Source organism: Gopherus evgoodei, chromosome 1, assembly GCF_007399415.2.
Source record: "Gopherus evgoodei ecotype Sinaloan lineage chromosome 1, rGopEvg1_v1.p, whole genome shotgun sequence".
Classification (NCBI taxonomy): Eukaryota; Metazoa; Chordata; order Testudines; family Testudinidae; genus Gopherus; species Gopherus evgoodei.
Window position 1 is genome coordinate 133041300 of NC_044322.1, and position 23694 is coordinate 133064993.

At 46.1% G+C, this 23694-nt stretch overlaps 1 protein-coding gene across 2 annotated transcripts in view; it reads left to right on the forward strand.

Moving 5' to 3' along the window:
• The first annotated feature begins 826 nt into the window (after positions 1-826).
• The window catches only part of WWC3 (WWC family member 3), a 180692-nt gene continuing 157824 nt past the window's right edge, over positions 827-23694 (forward strand). For both annotated transcript variants that reach the window (XM_030572575.1, XM_030572584.1), the window contains exon 1: positions 827-973. The gene's annotated coding sequence lies outside the window, so the exon portion shown is untranslated. The remainder of the gene's footprint in view (positions 974-23694) is intronic.

Consider the following 23694-nt stretch of genomic DNA (forward strand, 5'->3'; position numbering starts at 1 on the left):
CCTTTATAATTGCGCCTCAGTCTCCCAATTGCGTGTGTGAACACAGGGTAGGGGTGAAATTCGCATGCTCTAGAAGGGGGTCAGATGTGGGAACGCCCCAACTTGGCGCGGTTTCACACGGGGCAGCTCTCTTCCCCCAGGGCCGAGCCACTACCCTGGCTGGGGGAGTGTGGCTGTAACCGGATCCCGGCTCTGAACACAGGAGCAAACGCCGCGTGGCCCCGCCGCTCCGGATCCCCTCCCGGTTCCTCACGCCCGGATTTGTTTCCGCGCCACCTGGGCCAGGAGCTAACTTCGGCCGCCGCGCCTCGCCCCCCTTCCGGGAGCGGGTCTGTCCAGGCCGGAGGGGAGTGTCTGCGCCGCTGGGGCTGGAGGCGGGCGGAGGGGAAGCGCCGCTCCCCGCCCCAGCGTGGGAATCGCCGGGAGGGGCCGGCCCTGGCGCAGGCAGGGAGGGAAGATGGCCGGGGCAGGCGCCGGGCGGGAGCAGGGGGAGCCGGCGGGGCTGTGAGCGGGGCGGGCGCTGGGAGACGCGGGCTCTCGGGGCCGCTGCCGGGCGGGGTTAGCGGCGGGGCTGGTCCCGGCTCGGAGCGGGGGAGGATGAGCCCGGCGCGGCGCTGCCGGAGCCGCCCCAGTCCCGCTCTCCGCGGGGCCGCTTGGTAGCGCTGGAGGCGGCGACGGCGGCGGGCGGCCGGGGCCCTGCAGCGGGGCCGGCCGGCGAGCGGGCGGCGGCCGGGGCCAGGTGGCGGCGGCCGGGGAGCGGCGGGGCCATGCCCTGGGTGAGCGGCCGCCGGCGGCGGCAGCAGCAGCAGCAGCAGGGAGCCGGGCAGCCGGCGGCGGGGGGTGGCCAGCGGGGCCGGGAGAGCTCGGAGCTGCCGCTGCCCGCGGGCTGGGAGGAGGCGAGAGACTTCGACGGGCGCGTGTTCTACATCGACCACAACACCCGGCAGACCTCGTGGATCGACCCCCGGGACAGGTAAGGGGCCAGCGGGCACCCAAGCCGTCTGCACCGGGGGCTGCGCTGGGGGAAGGGCAGCTAACTGCGGTCCGGGGCCGCCGCAGCCAGGGAGGCACAAGGGGTGGGAGCCTGGCGAGCCCCCTGGTTACATCTGGCTGATGCCCCCCTTCCTGTCTCCTCCGCGGGGGTGGGGTCCATTGCCTCTATGTGCTCCCTTCCTGGGGGCGGGTAGTAGCCCGGGCTGGGGTGGATCGGCTGCCTCGCTTCCCTCGGCCCAGCAGCGAGGATTTGCTTTTGGACACTAACGGGGCCCGCTTGCCCTCTCCGCGCTCCCCCAGCAGAGAGGTCGGGAGGTGTATGCGTGCTGGCTGGGGCCGTCACGCCTTCGCCGGGCTGCTCGCTGTGCTGGAGCCAGGTTCAGCCCGCACGAACGCAGAGACCTTCCAAGTAGCAGAACTGTTGCAGCATTTCAGCTTGCACGGATGGGCTGAAGCCACCTGAAAGAGCAGCCGTTCTGCGGGCACTCGATTTTATTGATCTGGTGATGGGGGTGGCTTGTCTGTTCCATGGTGTAAGTTTACGAGCCAAGAAAATCCAAAAAGGACACTTACCGCAACATATTTAAAGGGTTTATTTAATTCTTGTAAGTCACGGTTTGCGCTAGTAATTTTTAACTCAACTCCCAATATGAAGTCAAAGAAGCTCTTCTTGCTCTCATGGAAACTTCTGCAAACTATTGTTTGTAATTCAACACGAGCATTTTAAAGCATTCATAGTGGAGTGAAATATCACTTTGCTGTGAAGTGTAAAAGTGGAGATGATATTGGTGCATCGTGATGTAGTTTAGAAGTACAGAGTTGTCACTTGTTGAAATCTAATAACATTTCTTCTCAAGCTTTGACCTGCCATTTCCTTCTCAGAAGAACAGAAAAATATTTAGGCCTCCTCTGATTTAAATATTCTTAAAGAGGCCTTGTGTGAATTCTTTGCTTCTCTGCTCTAGAAGCCCCAAGCAACTCCAATGCCCCTCAAACTGCACTATTTTAGATGTAGCTGCGTTTTTAAAAGAAATGGAGCATAAAGTCTCTTACAGTGGATATAGACTGATTGAGCTGCATAGCTTTATTCTGATACAGTACTCAGTCCCTGTAAACACTTGCACATGCTTATCTTTACTTGCATGAATAATCACACTGACGTCTGAAGTGGGCCAGCTCACTTAAGTTAGGGGTGTGAGTTTGCAGGATCAGGTCCCTAGTCATTTCTGTATAGTGTTAAAGTATCTTTTTATTTCCAATTTGTAAATATTATTTGAGCGGTAAAAGCGTATTTTAGGAGACAAAGCACCACTGTCTGTAGTTAGTGCCCATGCACAGGAGTGTGTTTTCATTTTTCAAATGCTAGTATAGAATCCACTATAACTTTGCAGCATGACCATGCTGATTTATTAGCCGGTTTGAACAAATTGGAAACCCAGCTGCTTGGGATATAATGAAATAATATGATGGATTACCTTATCAGAAGATAACATTTAGGGAGAAATTTGGCAAATCAGTGTTTTTTTCTAATCAATTTGAGGAATATGTGGGCTACAACACATTACTTTGGACTACATTGTTACAAAATGACTTCACATATTTTGGGCTTGATGGCATGTCTCAATGAGTAAGAAAACATCAATTTTTAAAAACAGGTTTAAGTATTTTTTTATAAACTTACTTGCATCAGCTAACTGAAAAAATTATTACAGTTTAAAGATTATGGAAGTATGTAACATTTATATATGGTGTGGTCTGGTAAAGGCAATCTCACTTTGAAGATTTGCTCTAAAAAATTCCATGTAGAGTTACTGAACACAAGTGTCAGTATTTTAGGTGTTGGTAAAATAAGAAAGTTTGCTGTATACTTTTCTATATTAAACAGTTTTTATAGTAAGTGAAAGTTAGAAAAGGACAGTTTGAACTTCGTCCAGAACTACCTTGCCAGAAATATGCATGGAATGTTAAGCAGGCCACAGAAACATTTAAATAGAGTCTGGTTTAAAGACTAATAATAATTTGTTCAATTCCTGTTTTCTTGCACAATGGTACATTGCTGTTTTTGTAGGTAAATATTTATACTGTTTATACAGTTAACTGTTATATCTGAAAACAAAATTTTGGCTTTTTCCATATTCTATTGACTGTGTATATGTGTATGTTTTGTGTTCATGTACTGCAGTTTTGTGTATTCATAAATATAATTTTCTGCATTGATTGTATACTTTAATGCTGCTGTTGACTTATTTTGAATATGCAGTGGTATTATAGCCATCTCGGTCCCAGGATATTAGAGACACACGGTGGGTGAGGTTTAATGGCCCAATTTTTGGTTTTGAATATGTTACCTTCGGGGTGTCTGAAGGGAAGTATATTTGTCTCAGTAGTCAGTCTATCTCTTTGCTTTCCCCTGAAATGTAATGGAAGGAGGAAGCCTTTCCATATGGTTCTTCGAAATATATGGAGCAAATATATAGAGCTCAGAGGAAAGAATTAAACAAGTCTTATCATAACGCCGTTGAATTCATGACAATTTATTTCAGTATGCTTAAATTTATATGCCTTAATTTGTTAAAATAATCAGTAATTTTGAATGTTGACTGATATGTGTATAGATTTGTCCAAATACTAATTTAGATTAATGCTTAATCTTCCCTTGGCTCACCAAGAATGCATGAATATGTGGTACAGTTCGTTCAGTGGAGATGGACACATTTAGCTTGAAGCAGATACAAAAGGTGATTTATATCAGGCCAGTGCCATCAACTTCTGCAGAATTTAAGCCTTCATTCTAGCCCTGTGGTTGCAAAGATAACCTTTCAAATGCAAACTCAGGATAAACTGCTGCTATGTTATCTTACAGACAGACATCTTCAAAGTATGCTGCTGATTAGATGTTTCTTTGGAAATGCTGTAGAGTGAAAACTGACCAGGCTTGTGAGTCTTCATTGCTGCTATTCAAAGTCTTCTTGGTGGCAGTGGAACAAATAAGAACTCAATTTTGCCAATGCTTGGGAAAGCCCTAAGCAGCTAGGAGACGTATGTACTGTAGCTATTCATTTTTTGGAGAAAGGGACTTAACACCAGATTGAGAGAGGGGTGGGGTAGTAGTAATACACCTCCCCCATCACATCAACCAGGAGACCGAGGAAGGAGTAAAGTAGCAGAAATTACTCCCTATTCCTGAAGCTGCCAAAAGGAGGTGGGGTGTTTTTGGGGGAGGGGGAGGAGGAGGACACACCCAGCATGTTGTTACTATCTAGCAGCCAAAAGGTATTGGGAAAAATTTGAAGCTTGGCCCACAGGCATCTCAGATTATCAGCCATCTACTAACTAGAGAATGATAGGAAAGATGGAGCCCCACTCCCAAGCACACATCAGGGACAACACTCTATTAGGCTTTCCAGCATGTTTCACGTTCCCAGCAGCTTGGGGCATGGCTCTTCTTTTGGGCATTGCCTCCAGACTGTGCGTGGGTTGTGTGTCTCAATCATTTGTTTGAGTAAAAACTTAAACCTACCACCAGTTGTTTAGTTAACAAATTGATCCCTATGTCAGGGTGGGCAGGAGAGAGTGGGAAAGGTTAATGGGGTAAGTTAGGAAAGCAGTATACAGATTTTTTTGGAGGCTGGGGTGAGGAAGAAATGCAAGAGAGGAGGAGAAGAACACAGTGAAAAGAGAGATGAGATGGTGGTAGATGGAAGGAGAAAGAAGAGAACTGGAAACTGAATATGACTCAGGAGAAAATACATTAAGATCTATTATAGGAAAGAAAGTGGAGTAAAGCTAGGAAGGAAAACAAGGAATAATATGTGAGATGAAGTAAGGAAGGTTAGTGTCAAAGGGTGTTCTGCTTGCCGCCGGGTGGTGCCTCCTAGTAATCAGCTCTGCCCAGTTTAGCAATCCCTTTTTTGTCTTCCACCATACAGTTCTTCTCCTGCTCACCAAGTTACAGTATGTCTACTGCATGACATGACCCTCCAGCCAGATCACGCTTTAATTTCCTCTTCATAAGAAGTCTTTCAAAGTCCTTCTGTACCCACTGTCCTGACTTTGTCACTCCTGCAGTGTCTCCACCAGTCTTCCTATCAGCTTCCCTTAACAAAATCACTCTGTAGTGGATGATAGGGAAACCAAGGCATACCCTCTACTCTGGGTTCCTGTTCAGGGCTCTGTAGCAAGCAGTTGGTCTGGGACTTCACTAACCTTGCTGCCCTCTTCCCTGGACTACAGCCCACCATGCTTCTTTTTCATCAGCCTTCTTACTCACAACCTTTTCTCTTAGGCCCACTATGTAAATCCTTCCTCATGAGTTTCTACATCCCATTCCTGCTCCCTTACTGCAGAGAGAGAGGATGCAGGCTTCATCCCTGCTGCCTCCCACCTTGTTGCCACTGCCAGCCTCCTAGCTTTATAGAAGCTCTGCCTGCTCCCTCATAGGTGAACTTCCTTGTAATTAGGCCCTCCACACAACCTAAGTCTCCCACATTTGCAGCTTAGTTAGGTGATGGGGCCCACCTAGCCTAATCAGCTCTTTCAGGGCTGGTGTGGCGAGCACACCCCATCACAGTCAGCCAAGCAGTTTTAGTGAGTATTTTATCTTAGAGATCGATCACTGCCTTGGTTGACAAAGATAATTGCGTTGATGTATGTAGACTTCTTAACACTATACAAAATCAATATGCTATGTATTAAATGGATTATAAACTGCTAGATCTCAAAAATTAATGGTTAATGAATAATCAACGCATCCGAACTCCCTCGTCTGTCTTCTGTCTCTATTATACCTGGGCTCTGTAGCGTAGACATGGGCTATGTTGACCTAAGGTAGAGCAATGTATCCTGACAGAAATTCTTTTGCCAGCATAGTAATGCCACCTCCCCGGATGATATGAGTTAAGATGACAGAAGCATCTGTGCTAGTGGTTTTATCAGCCTAATTATCTTCAGGGGTATGATTTTTTTTGTTCCACACTCCTAGCCAGCATAGCTATTCATAGACTCTAGGACTGGAAGGGACCTCGAGAGATCGAGTCCAGTCCCCTGCCCTCACGGCAGGACCAAATACTGTCTAGACCATCCCTGATAGACATTTATCTAACCTGCTCTTAAATATCTCCAGAGATGGAGATTCCACAACCTTCCTAGGCAATTTATTCAGTGTTTAACTACCCTGACAGTTAGGAACTTTTTCCTAATGTCCAACCTAAATCTCCCTTGCTGCAGTTTAAGCCCATTGCTTCTTGTTCTATCATTAGAGGCTAAGGTGAAGCAGTTTACTCCCTCCTCCTGATGACACCCTTTTAGATACCTGAAAACTGCTATCATGTCCCCTCTCAGTCTTCTCTTTTCCAAGCTAAATAAACCCAATTCTTTCAGCCTTCCTTTATAGGTCATGTTCTCAAGACCTTTAATCATTCTTGTTGCTCTTCTCTGGACCCGCAATTTTTCCACATCTTTCTTGAAATGCGGTGCCCAGAAGTGGACGCAATACTCCAGTTGAGGCCTAACCAGCGCAGAGTAGAGCGGAAAAATGACTTCTCGTGTCTTGTTTAGAACACATGTGTTAATGCATCCCAGAATCACGTTTGCTTTTTTTGCAACAGTATCACACTGTTGACTCATATTAAGCTTGTGGTCCACTATGACCCCTAGATCTCTTTCTGCCATACTCCTTCCTAGACAGTCTCTTCCCATTCTGTATGTGTGAAACTGATTGTTCCTTCCTAAGTGGAGCACTTTGCATTTATCTTTATTGAACTTCATCCAGTTTACCTCAGACCATTTCTCCAATTTGTCCAGATCATTTTGAATTTTGACCCTGTCCTCCAAAGCAGTTGCAATCCCTCCCAGTTTGGTATTGTCCACAAACTTAATAAGCGTACTTTCTATGCCAACATCTAAGTTGTTGATGAAGATATTGAACAGAGCCGGTCCCAAGACAGACCTCTGCGGAACCCTACTTGTTATACCTTTCGAGCAGGATTGGGAGCCATTAATAACTACTCTCTGAGTACGGTTATCCAGCCAGTTATGCACCTATCTTATACTAGCCCCATCTAAATTGTATTTACCTAGTTTATCGATAAGGATATCATGCTAGACCGTATCAAATGCCTTACTAAAGTCTAGGTATACCACATCCACCGCTTCTCCGCTATCCACAAGACTCGTTATCTTATCAAAGAAAGCGATCAGATTGGTTTGACACGATTTGTTCTTTACAAATCCATGCTGGCTGTTCCCTATCACCTTACCACCTTCCAAGTGTTTGCAGATGATTTCTTTAATTACTTGCTCAATTATCTTCCTTGGCACAGAAGTTAAACTAACTGGTCTATAATTTCCTGGGTTGTTTTTATTTCCCTTTTTATAGATGGGCACTGTATTTGCCCTTTTCCAGTCTTCTGGAATCTCTCCCTTCTCCCATGACTTTCCAAAGATAATAGCTAGAGGCTCAGATACCTCCTTTATTAACTCCTTGAGTATTCTAGGATGCATTTCATCAGACCCTGGTGACTTGCAGGCATCTAACTTTTTAAAGTGATTTTTAACTTGCTCTTTTTTATTTTATCTTCTGAACCTACCCCCTTCCCATCAGCATTCACTATGTTAGACATTCCTTCAGACTTCTCAGTGAAGACCGAAACAAAGAAGTCATTAAGCATCTCTGCCATTTCCAAGTCTCCCGTTACTGTTTCTCCTTCCTCACTGAGCAGTGGGCCTACCCTGTCCTTGGTCTTCGTCTTGCTTCTAATGTATTGATAAAAAGTCTTCTTGTTTCCCTTTATTCCCATAACTAGTTTGAGCTCATTTTGTGCCTTTGCCTTTCTAATCTTGCCCCTGCATTCCTGTGTTGTTTGCCTATATTCATCCTTTATAATCTGACCTAGTTTCCATTTTTTATGACTCCTTTTTATTTTGTAGGTCATGTAAGATCTTGTGGTTAAGCCAAGGTGGTCTGTTGCCACATTTTCTATCTTTCCTACCCATCGGAATAGCTTGCTTTTGGGCCCTTAATAGTGTCCCTTTGAAAAACTGCCAACTCTCCTCAGTTGTTTTTCCCCTCAGTCTTGATTCCCATGGGACCTTACCTATCAGCTTTCTGAGCTTACCAAAATCTGCCTTCCTGAAATCCATTTTGTCTATTTTGCTGTACTTCTACCCTTCCTTAAAATTGCAAACTCTATGATTTCATGATCACTTTCACCCAAGTTTCCTTCTACTTTCAAATTCTCAATGAGTTCCTCCCCATTTGTTAAAATCAAATCTAGAACAGCTTCCCCCCAGTAGCTCTTTCAACCTTCTGAAATAAAAAGTTGTCTGCAATACAGTCCAGGAACTTATTGGATAGTCTGTGCCCCGCGGTGTTATTTTCCCAACATATATCTGGATAGTTGAAGTCTCCCATCACCACCAAATCTTGGGCTTTGGATGATTTTGTTAGTTGTTTTAAAAAAAAAAGCCTCATCCACCTCTTCCACCTGGTTAGGTGGCCTGTAGTAGACTCCTAGCATGACATAGCCCTTGTTTTTTACCCCTTTTATCCTAACCCAGAGACTCTCAACACTTCCGTCTCCTAAGTCCATCTCCACCTCAGTCCAAGTGTGTACATTTTTAATATATAAGGGAACACCTCCTCACTTTTTGCCCTGTCTATCCTTCCTGAGCAAACTATACCCATCCACACCAACATTCCAATCATGTGTATTATCCCACTAAGTTTCAGTGATGCCAACAATGTCATAGTTGTATTTATTTATTAGCACTTCCAGTTCTTCCTGCTTATTACCCATACTTCTCGCATTTGTATATAGGCATCTAAGATATTGGTTTGATCTTGCCTCCCAGTTTTGCCCTCACCCTCCTTTCTCTCTGCCATTATAGCCCACACTCCCTCTTGTTTCCGTCCCTTCTCCCAGGTCTTCGTGTTCCCCACTTACCTGTGGGCTTTGCTCACCTGTCCCTGTCGAACCTACTTTAAAGCTCTCCTCACTAGATTAGCCAGTCTATGTGCAAATAGGGTCTTTCCCCTCCTCGAAAGGTGAACGCCATCTCTGCCTAGCAGTCCTTCCTCGAATAGCATCCCTTTGTGGTGTAGACCAGGCCATAGATTGTAAACTCTTCAGTGGGGTCTTGATCAGTGGCTTGGTGCTTAGATACTATGGTAATACAAGTTTCCTGTGACCGTTTTTCTGAGAAGGTCAGAGTTGGCAAGGGGGTGTACTTTGTTTTGGGGATGTGCCTTTTTCTGCCCCTGTGAAAACTGTCAAAATTTGAAAAAGCCTTTGAAAAATTGCAGTTTGCACATGCTCAGTAGAGATTTTGATTTTAGCAACTAAATTATCTGAAGATTCTGTCTGCACTGAGTATGCTGCAACTTGGAGCTGAGCAGGACATGCTCTGCAATTGCAGCTCTGGGCTGCTGCAGACTGTAGTGAGCATGGACACCTGAAGTTAAAACTGAGAGATGGAGGGCTACCTTTCCTGTGCTCTTAGTGATCCTGTTGGCACTCATTCAGGCAGCATGGAGGAGAAAGTTACCTGATATGAATGCAGAGGGGACAAAAGCTAGACTTGGAGGGGGAATAGTCTGGAGGAAATGGGGGGTGAACCCCAAAACTGAAATGGAAGCTGAGTAAAAGGGAATTGGGAGGGGTAGAGGTGAGTCGAGTCTAAGAACCAGGGAGGGAGATGTGGAGGTGAAGGAGACTGGGAATGGGAACCAATGGGGCAGGGAGAAAGAAGTGAGGGGGTGGGGGACATCTGCAGAAGAGCTAGGGTGTAGAGGAGAAATGGGACTGGCTGGACAAGGAGCTGGGATGAGGAACCTATGTGGAGGGAGACTGAGAGCTACTGACAGGGAACATAGGGGAGCAGTGAGTGGTGGTCAGGGTAGAGGGTGGGGAGAGAGAGATTAGGTAACGAGTGGAGAGATTGGGCCAGGAGACAGGATAGGAGTGTCAGAGTGAGACTGGGATGAGCAGTTTGGAGAGGTAAGACCTAGGGCTTTCTGATCCTGGGATGAAAAGTCTGAGGTGTAGAGACTGGGACTGGCTAAATAAGGAGAATAGGACTGGGAAGAGACAGGACCTGGACACATTGCGAGGAATAGAGCAGAAAAGAAAGGGGTCACACTTGGATGGGTCGGCAAGACAGGCTGTACCCACCAGACACACTCCTTACCAGACTCCAGGCCACTGAATCAAAGTGTAGTACAGACAGGGCCACTGGGGTTCCTCCCCCTACTCAGCAGGGGTGCTGGAACAATTTGTACAGTGGGGGTGTTGAGTGCCATTGAACCAAACTGTAAACCCTGTATATAATGGAAACTATGTCAAGCCAGGGGGTGAGGCAGCACCACACGAATCCCTAGTTCTAGCACCTATGCTCCTCAGGTGGCAGCAGATCCCACCACTTGGTGTAGGGGCGGGATGGAAGGGCTAGGAAATGGATGGTGTGAAGCACGAGCGTGTACAGATGTTCTCTGGAAGTGATTTGGAGGTTGGAAGTTTTGCAGTGAATGAGCCTGGGGATTGAAGGAAGATAAAGGAGGTTCTCCTGGTTAGGCAGTCAAATGCTGCTCTGGAGAATTGGATTCTAGTCTACCCCTGCTCTGAGATTCTGTCGCTTAAACCAGGCTTTTCGCATGTGATCACTGATTATGTGTTCCTAATTTTTTGGCTGCTTGACTTGAGATCCTGGGGCTTGATTTGCAGAAGTGCTGAATACTCACAACTGCAAATGAAGTTAGTGAGAGTTGTTCTTTGAATATAGGATATGTCTACACTACGGGATTATTCCGATTTTACGTAAACCGGTTCTGTAAAACAGATTGTATAAAGTCGAGTGCACGCGGCCACACTAAGCACATTAATTTGCCGGTGTGTGTCCATGTACCAAGGCTAGCGTCGATTTCCGGAGCATTGCACTGTGGGTAGCTATCCCGTAGCTATCCAATAGTTCCCACAGTCTCCCCCGCCATTGGAATTCTGGGTTGAGATCCCAATGCATGATGGTGCAAAAATAGTGTCACGGGTGATTCTGGGTAAATGTTGTCATTCATTCCTTCCTCTGTGAAAGCAACGGCAGACAATCATTTTGCACCCTTTTTCCCTGGATTGCCCTGGCAGACACCATAGCATGGCAACCATGGAGCCCGTTTTGCCTTTTGTCACTGTCACCGTATGTGTACTGGATGCTGCTGAGAGAGGTGGTACTGCAGCGCTACACAGCAGCATTAATTTGCCATTGCAAGGTAGCAGAGATGGTTACCACTTGTTCTGTACCGTCTGCTGCTGTCCTGGGTGCTCATGGCTGGCTTAAGCTGAGGTCGGCTGGGGGCGCAAAGACAAAAATAGGAATGACTCTCTGAGTCAATCCCTCCTTTATGGTTTATCTAAAAATAGTCAGTCCTGCCTAGAATATGGGGCAAGTGGACTAGAGAACCAGTGTATCAGAGAACTAGAGAGCACAGCTGCTCCATGTCAGATCCCGCAGAAATGATGAGCTGCATGCCATTCCCGGGGGGTGCCCCTGCAACAACCCCACCCGTTGATTCCCTTCTCCTCCAACCTTTCTGGGCTACTGTGGCAGTGTCCCCCATTTGTGTGATGAAGTAATAAAGAATGCAGGAATAAGAAACACTGTCTTTTTAGTGAGATAAAATGAGGGGGAGGCAGCCTCCAGCTGCTATGATAGTCCAGGCAGTACAGAGTCTTTTCTTTAGACATGAAGGGGTGGGGGGCTGATGGAACTCAGCTCCCAGTTGCTATGATGAGGACAGTTACCAGCCGTTCTGTACCATCTACCAGGAATGACTGGGAGTCATTCCTATTTTTACCCAGGCGCCCCCGGCCGACTTCACCTGAGGCCAGCCAGGAGCACTCACGGGCTGATGATGACGATGGATAGCAGTCATATTGTACCGTCTGCCACCGGGGAGGGGAAGGGAGAGGATGCTGCTATTCATTGCCGCAGCACCATGTCTACCAGCAGCATGCAGTAGATATAGGGTGACATATAAAAAAGTCAAGAAATGGTTTTTTTCCCTTTTCTTTCGTGGGGGAGGGAGGGGGGTAAATTGACGACATATACCTGTAGCAGGGTGGACCACTGCTCTGGCCCTGAAAGGGTTAAAACAGCCCTGGATAAGGGCTGGGGCTGGAGAAAGCAGCCTTTTAGGCTGGGCTGATTGGGGGAAGTGGCAGCAGCTGGGGCCACACCCCAAACTGAGCAACAGGCCCTTATATAAGGCAGAGAAGCCAGGAGCACAATCAATCTCTCTCTCTCTCTCTCTCTAGCTGTAGAGGGAGATGGACCTGCCTGCGGGGAGCTGGAGACTGGGTGCCTAAGTGGAGCAGGGCTGGGGGAAGGCAGAGGAGCTGGGGGGCTCCTGCCTGGAGCCCAGGCTGCAACCTAGCTTTAGGCCAAGAGGTGCTGGGGATTGCAGGAGGCAACCCAGGGGTAGGCCAGGGCAGCAGGTCCAAACCCTCCTTGTCAGTGATGAGTTGGTTGATACTGCAGTCTGCCCTAGGGCGTGGGGCTAGACAATGACTGGCAGTAGCCATACACTGAGGCAAGGTGGGAATAGAGGGCGGGGGTTGCCTAGGGAGGGGAAACCCTGAGAACAAGGGGTCACTGCCAGGGGGCAGCACCCTATATAAAAGGGCACTGGGTCCAGGGAGGGACATGGGGCCAGTAGCTGGAAAGGTGGATCACCGCCTGCAGAGGGCGCTCCGGGCTGGAATTTGAGCTAATTCCCTGAAGTTACCAGCAGGAGGCGCTGCAGGGGTGAGTCCGGCCCGTCTACAATACCCTGAAACACTCTGGACAATGTGTTTGACCCTACAAGCATTGGGAGCTCAGCCAAGAACGCAAATGATTTTCAGAGACTGCGGGAACTGTGGGATAGCTGGAGTCCTCAGTACCCCCCTCCCTCCATCCATGAGCATCCATTTGATTCTTTGGCTTTCCGTTAACGCTTGTCACGCAGCACTGTGCTGTGGCCTCTGTCTATCATAGCCTGGAGATTTTTTCAAATGCTTTCTCATTTCGTCTTCTGTAACGTAGCTGTGATAGAACAGATTTGTCTCCCCATACAGTGATCAGATCCAGTATCTCCTGTACGGCCCATGCTGGAGCTCTTTTTGGATTTGGGACTGCATCGCTACCTGTGCTGATCAGAGCTCCACGCTGGGCAAACAGGAAATGAAATTCAAAAGTTCGCAGGGCTTTTCCTGTTTACCTGGCCAAAGCATCTGAGTTCGGATTGCTGTCCAGAGTGGTCGCAATGGTGCACTTTGGGATACTGCCCAGAGGCCAATACCGTCGATTTGTGACCACACTAACCCTAATCCGATATGGTAATACCGATTTCAGCGCTACTCCTCTCATCGGGGAGGAGTACAGAAACCGGTCTAAAGAGCCCTTTATATCAATATAAAGGGCCCTGTTGTGTGGACGGATGCAGCGTTAAATTGGTTTAACGCTGCTAAAATCGGTTTAAATGCATAGTGTAGACCAGGCCATAGAGTGCTGTATGATGCTAAGTACTTTAAAAACTCAGAACAGGGAGAATACAAAAGATTGATTAGCTTTGATTAAGTGAGCAGGGTCCATTCAACTAAGTCAGGGCCTCATTTTGTTAGACATTGTACAAACATAAAGACAATGACAGTCTCTGCCCCGAAAGTCTTACACAACTCTTTTCAGGATCAGCTGAATGCTATGCTCTGTGAATAGTCCCCTTGAAGTCAAAGGTAAGCTTGGGCGTAAGTCTTTGCAGGTTTGAGACCTAAAAAAATATTTTAATGGACAAGTTAGATGGACACTTAACTACCAGGCCATAGGTTAAATGTTGCTTGCAATTACACAGATGCTGCTCCCATTGATTTACGTGGTATTTGTATCCATGTGACAAGAGAATGTGGAAGATAGTGGCAGGACAGCTGTTAATCTTAAATCATTAGGGATTTCTTTTACCCTTTCATATGTGTCGTTGCAAATTTAAGGGAGGGAAGCAATTCAGTTACCCTACTGTCACCCAACAGGAGAGATTGTTCTCTGTGCACTCAAGTCACCTTTTCTCACACAGGATTTGTGAATGTCAATCTAATCAATTCTCGTAGGAAAAAAAAAAAGGAAATTGTCTCTAGGAAAGTCATAACTTGTTACAGTGCTGAAGGGGCCAAACATTTTATAACATTCAATAACTAATGTGAATTATTGAGAACCTTTTCATCTTCCTCAAGGAGATTTATTTCCAGTCTGTTGATCTAACTTACTGTACACAAGACCAGGCCCTGATTTAAGTTTGCCTTTTGAATATTCCTTAATAAAATTCCAAGTTATTTTCAGACTTTTCTCACCATTTCCTTTTTGTTGTAGTTCCTGTCCCTAACTAAATAGGGTGTGTTCTTTGTGTCATCCCACAGGGATTGGTTCTTCTAAAGCTGTTTAATAATTATCAATGACGTGGAAGAAAACATAAAATAATTGCTGATAGAGTTTGGAGATTGGTGGAATGGTAAATTATGATCATTGGTCACTGATCCAGAGCAATCTGAATCAGTTGGTAAACTTGCTGCAGTTCAGGGTAGAGGTATAAAGAATGCAGGCCATTACCTACTGGCAGTCCTGGAAAGTAGTGACTCTGAACAGGCTTTAGAGCAGGGTTTCTCAAACTTCATTGCACCCCAACCCCTTTCTGACAACTACATGACCCTAGGGGAGAGGGGGGCAAGAGCCAGACCCCCAGTGCCCCCAGGTTGGGGGTGAGGGGACCCGTGCCTGGGCCCAAGCAAATCTAATGCTGGCCCTGGCGACCCTATTGAAATGGGGTTATGACCCACTTTGGGGTCCCATCCTACAGTTTCAGAACTGCCACTTTAGAGGATGTCGAAGATAGCTGAATTGAACAAGATTTCCCAGTGAGATGCTCTGGAAAAGGGTTAACATATACCATGGGTGTATAAATGGGGATATTGGAACTAGGGTGACCAGATGTCCTGATTTTATACGGACACTCCCGATTTTGGGGTCTTTTTCTTATATAGGATCCTATTTCCTCCCACCTCCTCTCCCAATTTTTCACACTTGCTGTCTGGTCACCCTAATTGGAACAGAGAGGTAATATTTTCTTCGTATATGGCATTGGAGAGACCATTGCTGGAATATTGTGCCAGTTCCTTAAAAAGGATGTTGAAAAATTGGCAAGGGTTCAAAAAGAGCTAAAAGACTGATTTGAAATTTGGGAAAATATGCCTTCCAATGACAGACATAAAGAGTTCAATGTATTTAGTTTATTGAAGGGAAAGTTAAGAGATGACTGACTGATAGACAATGACCTACATAGGGAGAAGTTATCTGAGAATTCAAGGCTCTTTAAATTAGCAAAGTCATTACAAGAAATTATGGAAGCTAGAAATAGTAAAAAGTACAAATAAGATACACAGTTATAATAGTGAAGGAAATTAACAGTTGGAATAATTTATCAAGTGGCAAGCCTTGAAGTCTCTAAATCAAGATTGGATACTTTTTTATAGGATATGCTATAGTTCAGGGTTTCTCAATCTTTTCTTTATCGACTTTAGAATATATATATTTCTTAACTTGTAAGCTCCCCCCAGCCCACAGGTCCCCCAGCCCACAAGTCATGACAATGTGCAGAGGTGCCATTTGAGGTTTCCATTTAGGCCTCTGGAAGCTCTTGGATTTTTGAAGATTAAAATATAAAAATCACTCTGTGTTAGGATTATGTTCTGTACCTCCCAGCAATGCCCCTGTGCCCCATGCTGCCCCCAAATCACTTGGCAGTACCCCTCTACCCCCATACTCCTCCTAACTCACCAGGCAACATCCATCCCCATACCCTCCCCCGCCACTATTCTGCCCTCAAATCACCTGGCATTCCCCAGCTTTAAATGATCTGGCAGTGCACTCACCGGACAGCTCCCTCCCCCCCATCACACATCCATGGCTCTCCTCCTGCAGAGAGAGCAGAGGGATTGAGCGGATGTGGAGGGAATTCCCCCAGGGGGTTCTCTGTTCTACACTCTTCCCCCACCCTGCTTACCTAGGTTGGCACTCCCTGCTGTAGGTGTGGTGGGACCCCTCCTCCCACCCAGAGGTGCAGTGACTGACAGTGCTGCAGGACAATCACAGCTCATGTGTGTGTGAGGGGGGGAGGGAGGCTCTATAAAGCAACCCTGGGATCCACTTGGACCATCCTGCAGTTGGTTTTTCATGCTCAGGTTGACTGACAGTTTTGCCTGGATTTCTCTTCTCCCCCCGCCCTTCCGTTTTTGCTCTGAATGCAGGAATTATTGGTTGGCTTTTTATGGCCTGTGTTATGCAGGTGGTCAGTCTAGATAATCACAACTGTCCCATCTAGGTTTTAAAATATATTAATCTATTCTTTAAATTGCTGGAGATGTATAGGTGCACGTGTTTTTTACTCTAGCTAGTTGGCCTGGGCCCTGATTCTCCAAACACACGCAGTCTTAACTTGATACTTGTGAGTGACAAGTGTTTGAACAAGTGTTTGAACGATTGGGGCCAGAGATGTCAGGCTGGTCAGTGTTGGGTACTTTTTTGAACTTGATGTTTACTTAAAAATTGCAGCTTCTTTGTTACTCTTATTTGATAACTGAAATCTAGTTCATGGTTAATCATTTGAACTTGATCTTTTTGACCCTCAGTGTATTGTGGTTTAGATACTTTGAAACAAGTGAGATGGTTAGGGTATTATTTTTGCCCAAATTATATGCCTGTTTTGGGGAAAAGTTATCATCTGTGTTAATTTCATGTCCACATGTTTCCTAATTAATGGAACTGATATCCTATGATTTATCCAGCCTTGTTGAACGCTGATGCTGTACCTCCTGTGGCAGAAGATTCTGAATAGTACAGGCCTAAAATATGTTGAGTAGTAGTGTAGAATCATGGAAGGTAGCGATGGAAGCTGCTTTCCAGATTATGCAGGCCATTTCTCTCCAAAAAGTGAAGGATTGTTCCTTACAGTACAATATAAATGATAGATTCATGTATTAAAAAGAACATTAGAATTTTAAGTTTAGATTGAGTGACACTAAACTTTGTGGTCAGGTTAGCCAATTTTTGCAGTAGTTTAAGAAGAAAAAAAAATTAGAGTGCTTTGAAACCTTAACAAGAAGAAAGATGATATGCTGCTAAATGTTTTGTCATAGTTCACAGAAGTGAGATTTTATATTGTGCGCTCTCTAAACCCATGCAGTTTTGCACTTCCAGATGATGTGGTGCTCAAATTATATTTCTCAGGAAAAATGTTAGTAGAGTTCAGAGCTTTGCAATGATACAGGAATATGCAGGAATGTATGGTTAGCACTTAATCTTAGAAGGTCCTGGCTGTCTGTGGGGAGGTGCTGAGCATCCTTGAGTTGGACTTGAGGGCATTTTGCAGCTTGCAATATCTAGGCCTGAGCAGCCAAGTTTTGAATAGAAGGAATTTTCAAAAAATATTTGTTCTTGAGAATTTTGAGACATATCATTGCCGAGTACTGATGAATGAAAGGTAATGCAGTTTAATCTTGGACAAAATGAAGATGCTTTCCTGCATAGAAAAATGTGTGTAAGAGTTTTAAGGTAAGACAAATACAGAGAAATGTTAAACATGTCCTTAGATGATGAGACTTCAGATGCTGTTAAAAGTGTGAGCTGCAAGGGGTAGGGACTTTGTCTCTTTAATTGCATGTAAAATGCAATGTGCTCCAGAAGCACTTAGAAATAACATACATGTTTAGGTGTTCCAGGTGCCCATTTTTTGACTGGAAAGTCTGGTTGAAAAGTGGACCTGAAAGAGTCCAATCAGCTCTACTGATCAGACACCCAAAGTCCTGGTGTTACAAGTGGGGGAGGCGGGGAGGTGCTTGGTCATCACCCACTACAGCCCCTAGTCAGCCGGGGTGGCCTCCTGCCTTTGCTGGGCGATTGCTCCCAGCCCAGTCCCTCAGGCAACTCCCTCCTGACCTGGGGTGTAGGAGGAGAAAAGCAGAGTGTGATGAGGGAGAGGGGAAGAGGAATGGGCAGGTAGTGGGGCCTCAGGGGAAAAGGTGGGTCAGGGCGGTAGCTCAGGGGAAGAGGCAGGACAGGTGAGGTTCCAGCACTCCTGTGGGAGTGTCTGGTTTTTAAATATTACCAAGTTGGCAACCCTTCGGAATGGCTTGCATTTACTGGTTCAGTCTGGGTTTTCCAGAGTCTCAGACAAAGAAAGGGCTTTTGATATAACTGAGTTTAAATGACTCAGGGCCTTCTTTCTGATTCAGCAAATGGACAGGACCTTCTGTCCATGGGTGGCCCTAGGCCTTGTGGAATGGTTGGAAAGACTTCATCTTGCTAGGGCCCCGCAAGACTTTGGCCTGTGCCCTATGAGACTTCTGGTAAGCCTTAAACGTGCATATAAGAATTTTTATTGTTTTATATGTTTTCTGTGTAATGCTTTTACCTTAAGAATAAATGTGCTTGGTTAGAAGGAGTTGTGTAGTAACTGGGAACTGCTGGTAATATGCTGTTTGTAGCTCTTGGAGACAGACCAATACACAGGCGCTGGTGTTAGCCCCAGCAAGTCAGTCTGCCTATCACAGTGTATGGGAGGAAGATGTGCAGCTTAAAAACCTGCTGGTCAGAAGGAAGCCAAAGAAAGGTCCTTACTCAGAGATAGGTGATGGCAACAAACTTGAAACCTGACTGGGTACTCTTGGAGTGGACCACGGGGCTCAGGGGATACATACCCTGAAGCTATGGTAAATATTACTCAGAATGAATGTAAGGGTTTTACAAGAAGATAATTTGTTTAATTTCCAGCCAAACTTAAGGCCCTGATCCTACTTACACACGTGCTTAACTGAGGTAAAGTTAAGCATATGCAGAAGTAGGCTTGGCAAAATTTAATTGTCATTTTTAAAAATAATTTCAGTAGATAATATCAATGTCTATTTTTAAGATTTTTTTCCATTTTTTTATCACACACCACACAGGCACAGCCCGCTGCCGCAAGGATGGTAGGAAGCACCTTTGCAACAGCAACGGCAGCTTCCCCCCAGAAGAACAGGCGCCGACTTTTCTGGGGGATGTTCCAGGCCCGCCTGTTCCTGTGCCCACTTTACTCCAGGTCCACCTCTTCCCACCCCCACTCCACCTCCTCACCAGAGCACGCTGCATCCTCGCTCCTCCCCCTACCTCCCAGAAAGTCCTAAGTGTCGCCAAACATGCACTGTGAAGGAAGGGGAGGAGGCGGAGAAGAGGAATTTGTGCAATGCTTCCTTGTAGAGTCGCTGCTCTTCCACAGAATCTTACAAGCAGTGGACAGAGCAGGCAGCCAAACAACGTTTTAAGGGAGCATTGCACAACTTTAAGCAAGCATGTTCCCTAGTGGAGCAGCGACATAACTTTGAAACAGCGTTAAACGAGAGGGCGTTAAGTGAGGAGTTACTGTACTGCATATAGGACTATGGTTCCCTGATCTTGGTGGGAGTTTCTAGGTTTTAGTGTAATACAAATTTTGTTAGAAGTGAATTGGTGAGTAATCTGTGGTAAGGTAGTAAAACACTTCTGTTTCAACATTATAAAGTTTGTATTGCATTCCAGATACATGCAATAGACCCTGTTGAAAACAGTGACAAAACTGAAGTCTGTTATGGGAATTGGAAGAGTTGAGCTTGGCTCAGAAAAAAATGTGAACAGATTTAGTAGAAACAAGAAAATTTATTTATCTAGTCATAGGGTGACCAGACAGCAAGTGTAAAAAATCAGGATGGGGTGGGGGGTAATAGGAGCCTATATAAGAAAAAGACCCAAAAATCGGGACTGTCCCTATAAAATCGGGACATCTGGTCACCCTGTCTAGTTGTGACAATGTTGCTTGTGCTATACAAACAGAGTTCCTGCCCCAAAAATCTTAGACTAAGTCAAACATGGAAATACAATTCAAATATGTAAATGCAATCCAAACATACATGATACATAGGGTGAAAGGCTAAACATAAGTGTTGCCAGTTTTAAAAGTTATGTATTCTGTTTTGTGAAACAGACATGTTGACAATCATTCTGAATTGCACTCCTTGTTTTCACCATCAGGGCATAATTTATGTAAGAAGAAGTTTGAAAGGCTCGTTGCGTGTTTACTGCAGAAGTGCAAGTAGTGCTTCCAGGGTTGAGGTTGCCTTGAGATTTGTGCTTAAATAGCATTAATATCCCTGTTTTACATTTAAGTATTTGAACTTACTCTCCATATTTTGTACAATAACTTCTCAATGGACAATTGAGTCGTCACTTTAGAACAGGGGCAGGCAAACCTTTTCGCCTGAGGGCCGCATCGGGTTTCTGAAATTGTATGGACGGCCGGTTAGGGGAGGCTATGCCTCCCCAAACAGTTAGGGGGCAGGGACCGGGCCACGCCTATCTGACCCCTCCTGCTTCTGACCCCCTGACATCCCACTGGGACTCTATCTGCCCTATCCAACCCCCCCCATCCCCTGACAGTCCCCAGAACCCCTGCCTCTGACTGCCCCCTGCCCCCCTGTACCCCATACAACCCCTGCTCTCATTCCTGACTGCCCCCCTGGTACTCCTGCCCCATCCAACCACCCCTTCTCGCTGTTCCCAGATCGCCGCCAGAACCCCTGCCCCTGACAGCCCCCCGCCGCCCCATCCAACTACCCCTTCTTGCTGTTCCCAGATCGCCGCCAGAACCCCTGCCCCTGACAGCCCCCCGCCGCCCCATCCAACCCTCCCCTCCTTCCTGACTGTCCCCGGGGACCCCTGCCGCCATTCAACTCCCCGGTTCCCTGCCCTCTGACCACCCCGACCCCTATCCACACCCCCGACCACCACCCCGAACTCCCTTGCCCTCTGTCTAACCCCCACTGCTCCCTACTCCTATTACCACGCTGCTTGTAGTACCCGTGGCTGGTGGTGCTATAGCCATGCTGCTCAGAGCACCAGGATGGGCAGCCGTACCACCTGGCTGGAGCCAGCCACCCCACCGCGCAGTACAGAGCACTGGGTCAGGCCCGGCTATGCAGCTGTGCTGCTCCAGGAGCATACAGCCCCGCCGCCCAGAGCATCGTGGTGGCGGGGCGAGCTGAGGCTGTGAGGGAGGGGGAACACCAAGAGAGGGGCGCAGGGCTAGCCTCCCAGGGAAGGAGCTCAGGGGCCGGGCAGGAGGGTCCTGCTGGCTGGATGTGGTCTGTGGTTTGCCCACGTCTGGTTTAGAAGAACTTTCAGAAGAGATCTGGAAATACTGTCCTATGAAATGTTGCCCTGATTTCTTCATATTTATTTGAGTTCTTCTTGCTAAATAATGTCTCCACAAACAACAAACTGTCCCTGCTTTCTCTCTCTGACACATAGAAGCGATTATACTGGTAGTTTCTATTTCCTTGGCCTCTGTCCTTTGCATACTAGCTCAGGCTTCCATTTTATTTCACATAGACTACCAAATAGCTGTTAGATTGTAATGCCTTTTGGTTACCACTTGCCTGGTATGGTTTTAGAGTAGTGACCTAAGTTTTAATCTCATTTGCCAAAGCCCTCTATTGTGTATTGCTTCCCCCATTAGATGCTTAATTAGCTTGTCAGTATAAACTAAAGGAGATGCTATGTGTGGGTTTTTTTCTAATGTGGCTTGATTTAATATTTTGGTTAAGAAGTTTCAGCTGTTGTCTGCTTTTATAAAATCTCTGAACCATTTTGTCATTACAACTTTGCCATAATAAATCGCTGACATTTTTGCTACATGTATCATGTCTAATACATGAAAATATCTGTATTATTTAGATTTGCACATTTAACCATTTCCCGGATTTCTTGAAAACAAATATTTTGTTTAAATATTTTGTTTATACTTTCTGAAGTCAACTGGTAAATCTTAGGGAAGTACAGTGTGTGTGTGTGTGTGTGTGTGTGTGTGAGAGAACTTTTTATAGAAGTATGAAAAGGGAATCATATGCCTCTGTTTAAGGGAAAGAAGTTAATGAACTTCAGAAACATTTTATTTTAAAAATACCCGGATCTCTGCCATGTAAAAGAACTATGGAAAATGTGTCCTTGTCATGGAAAGGTCTCTCCTCTCCTCTCCCCCTCCTTTCTGTAGATGGAGTCCTTCAGAATGTGCGTTTGTAAATTTATAGGTCATGTATTCAGTGAATGGTAAAATGATCATGTTTTATATCTGGAAAAATGCTTCCTCTTGTTAGCCTTGTATTTGATCTGTGGTACCTGTTTTGGTATTGCAGTCAGAGAACTTAATAGCAATGGTAATATCTCAATTTTTGTAGTAGGCTGTCTCTTCACTAGGATAAAGGTGTGTGCCTGTGTGCATGTTTGTCCCCCTCTTCCCCCACTTTGATTGTACCTCAGGTTAGCTAACTCAAGTTAAGAATATACCTTTTTTGTGTAATCTAAGGCCTGGTCTACACTACGAGTTTAGGTCAAATTAGGAGTATTAAATTGAATTAACCTTTCAGCCATCCACACAACGAAGCCATTTTTGTTGACATAAAGGGTTCTTAAAATCGATTTCTGTACTCCTCAAAGATGAGGGGAGTAGTGCTGAAATCGACATTGCCAATTCAAATTAGCATTAGTGTGGACGCAATTTGACGGTATTAGCCTCCGAGAGCTATCCTACAGTGCACCATTGTGACTGCTCTGTAGAGCGATCTGAACTTGGATGCACTGGCCAGGTAGACAGGAAAAGCCCTGCAAACTTTTGAATTTCATTTCCTGGTTGCCCAGCGTGGAGAGCTGGTCAGCACAGGTGACCATGCAGAGCTCATCAGCACAGGTAACTGTGCAGTCTCAGAATCGAAAAAGAGCTCCAGCATGGACTGTACGGGAAGTACTGGATCTGATTGCTGTTTGGGGAGACAAATCCATGCTATAAGAACTAGGTTCCACAAGACACAATGCCAAAACATTTGAAAAAATCTCCAAGGCCACAATAGGGACTCAACAAAGTACCATGTGAAACTTAAGGAGCTGAGACAAGCGTACCAGAAAGCCAAAGAATGAAACGGACTCTCCGGGACAGAGCTGCAGACATGCTGTTTCTACACTGAGCTGCAGGCAATTCGGGGGGGGGGGGAGAGAGGGGTGCCACTACTACCCCATCCCATCTGTGAATTCTGATGATGGGATACTCTCAGCCATGCCTGAGGATTTTGCGGATGGGGAAGATTAGGAGGAGGAGGACGACGAGGTTATGGAGAGCGCACAGCACACTGTTCTCCCCGACAGCCAGGATCTTTTTCTCACCCTGACTGAAATGCTCTCCCAAGGTGGTATCCCGGACCACGAAGCCGTAGAAGGGATCTCTGGTGAGTGTACCTTTGTAAATATAAAACATGATTTAAAAGCAAGCATTTTTTAATGATTAATTTGCCCTGAGGACTTGGGATGCATTCGCGGCCAGTATAGCTACTGGAAAAGTCTGTTAACATGTCTGGAGATGGAACGGAAATTCTCCAGGGACATCTCCATGAAGGTCTCCTGGAGGTACTCCAAAAGCCTTTGCAGAAAGTTTCTGGGGAGAACAGCCTTATTCCATCCTCCGTGGTAGGACACATGACCACGCCATGCATGTAGCAAGTAATCTGGTGTTATGGCATGACAAAGCCTGGCAGTGTATGGTCTCGGTGTTAGCTGGCATTCAAGCAACATCCG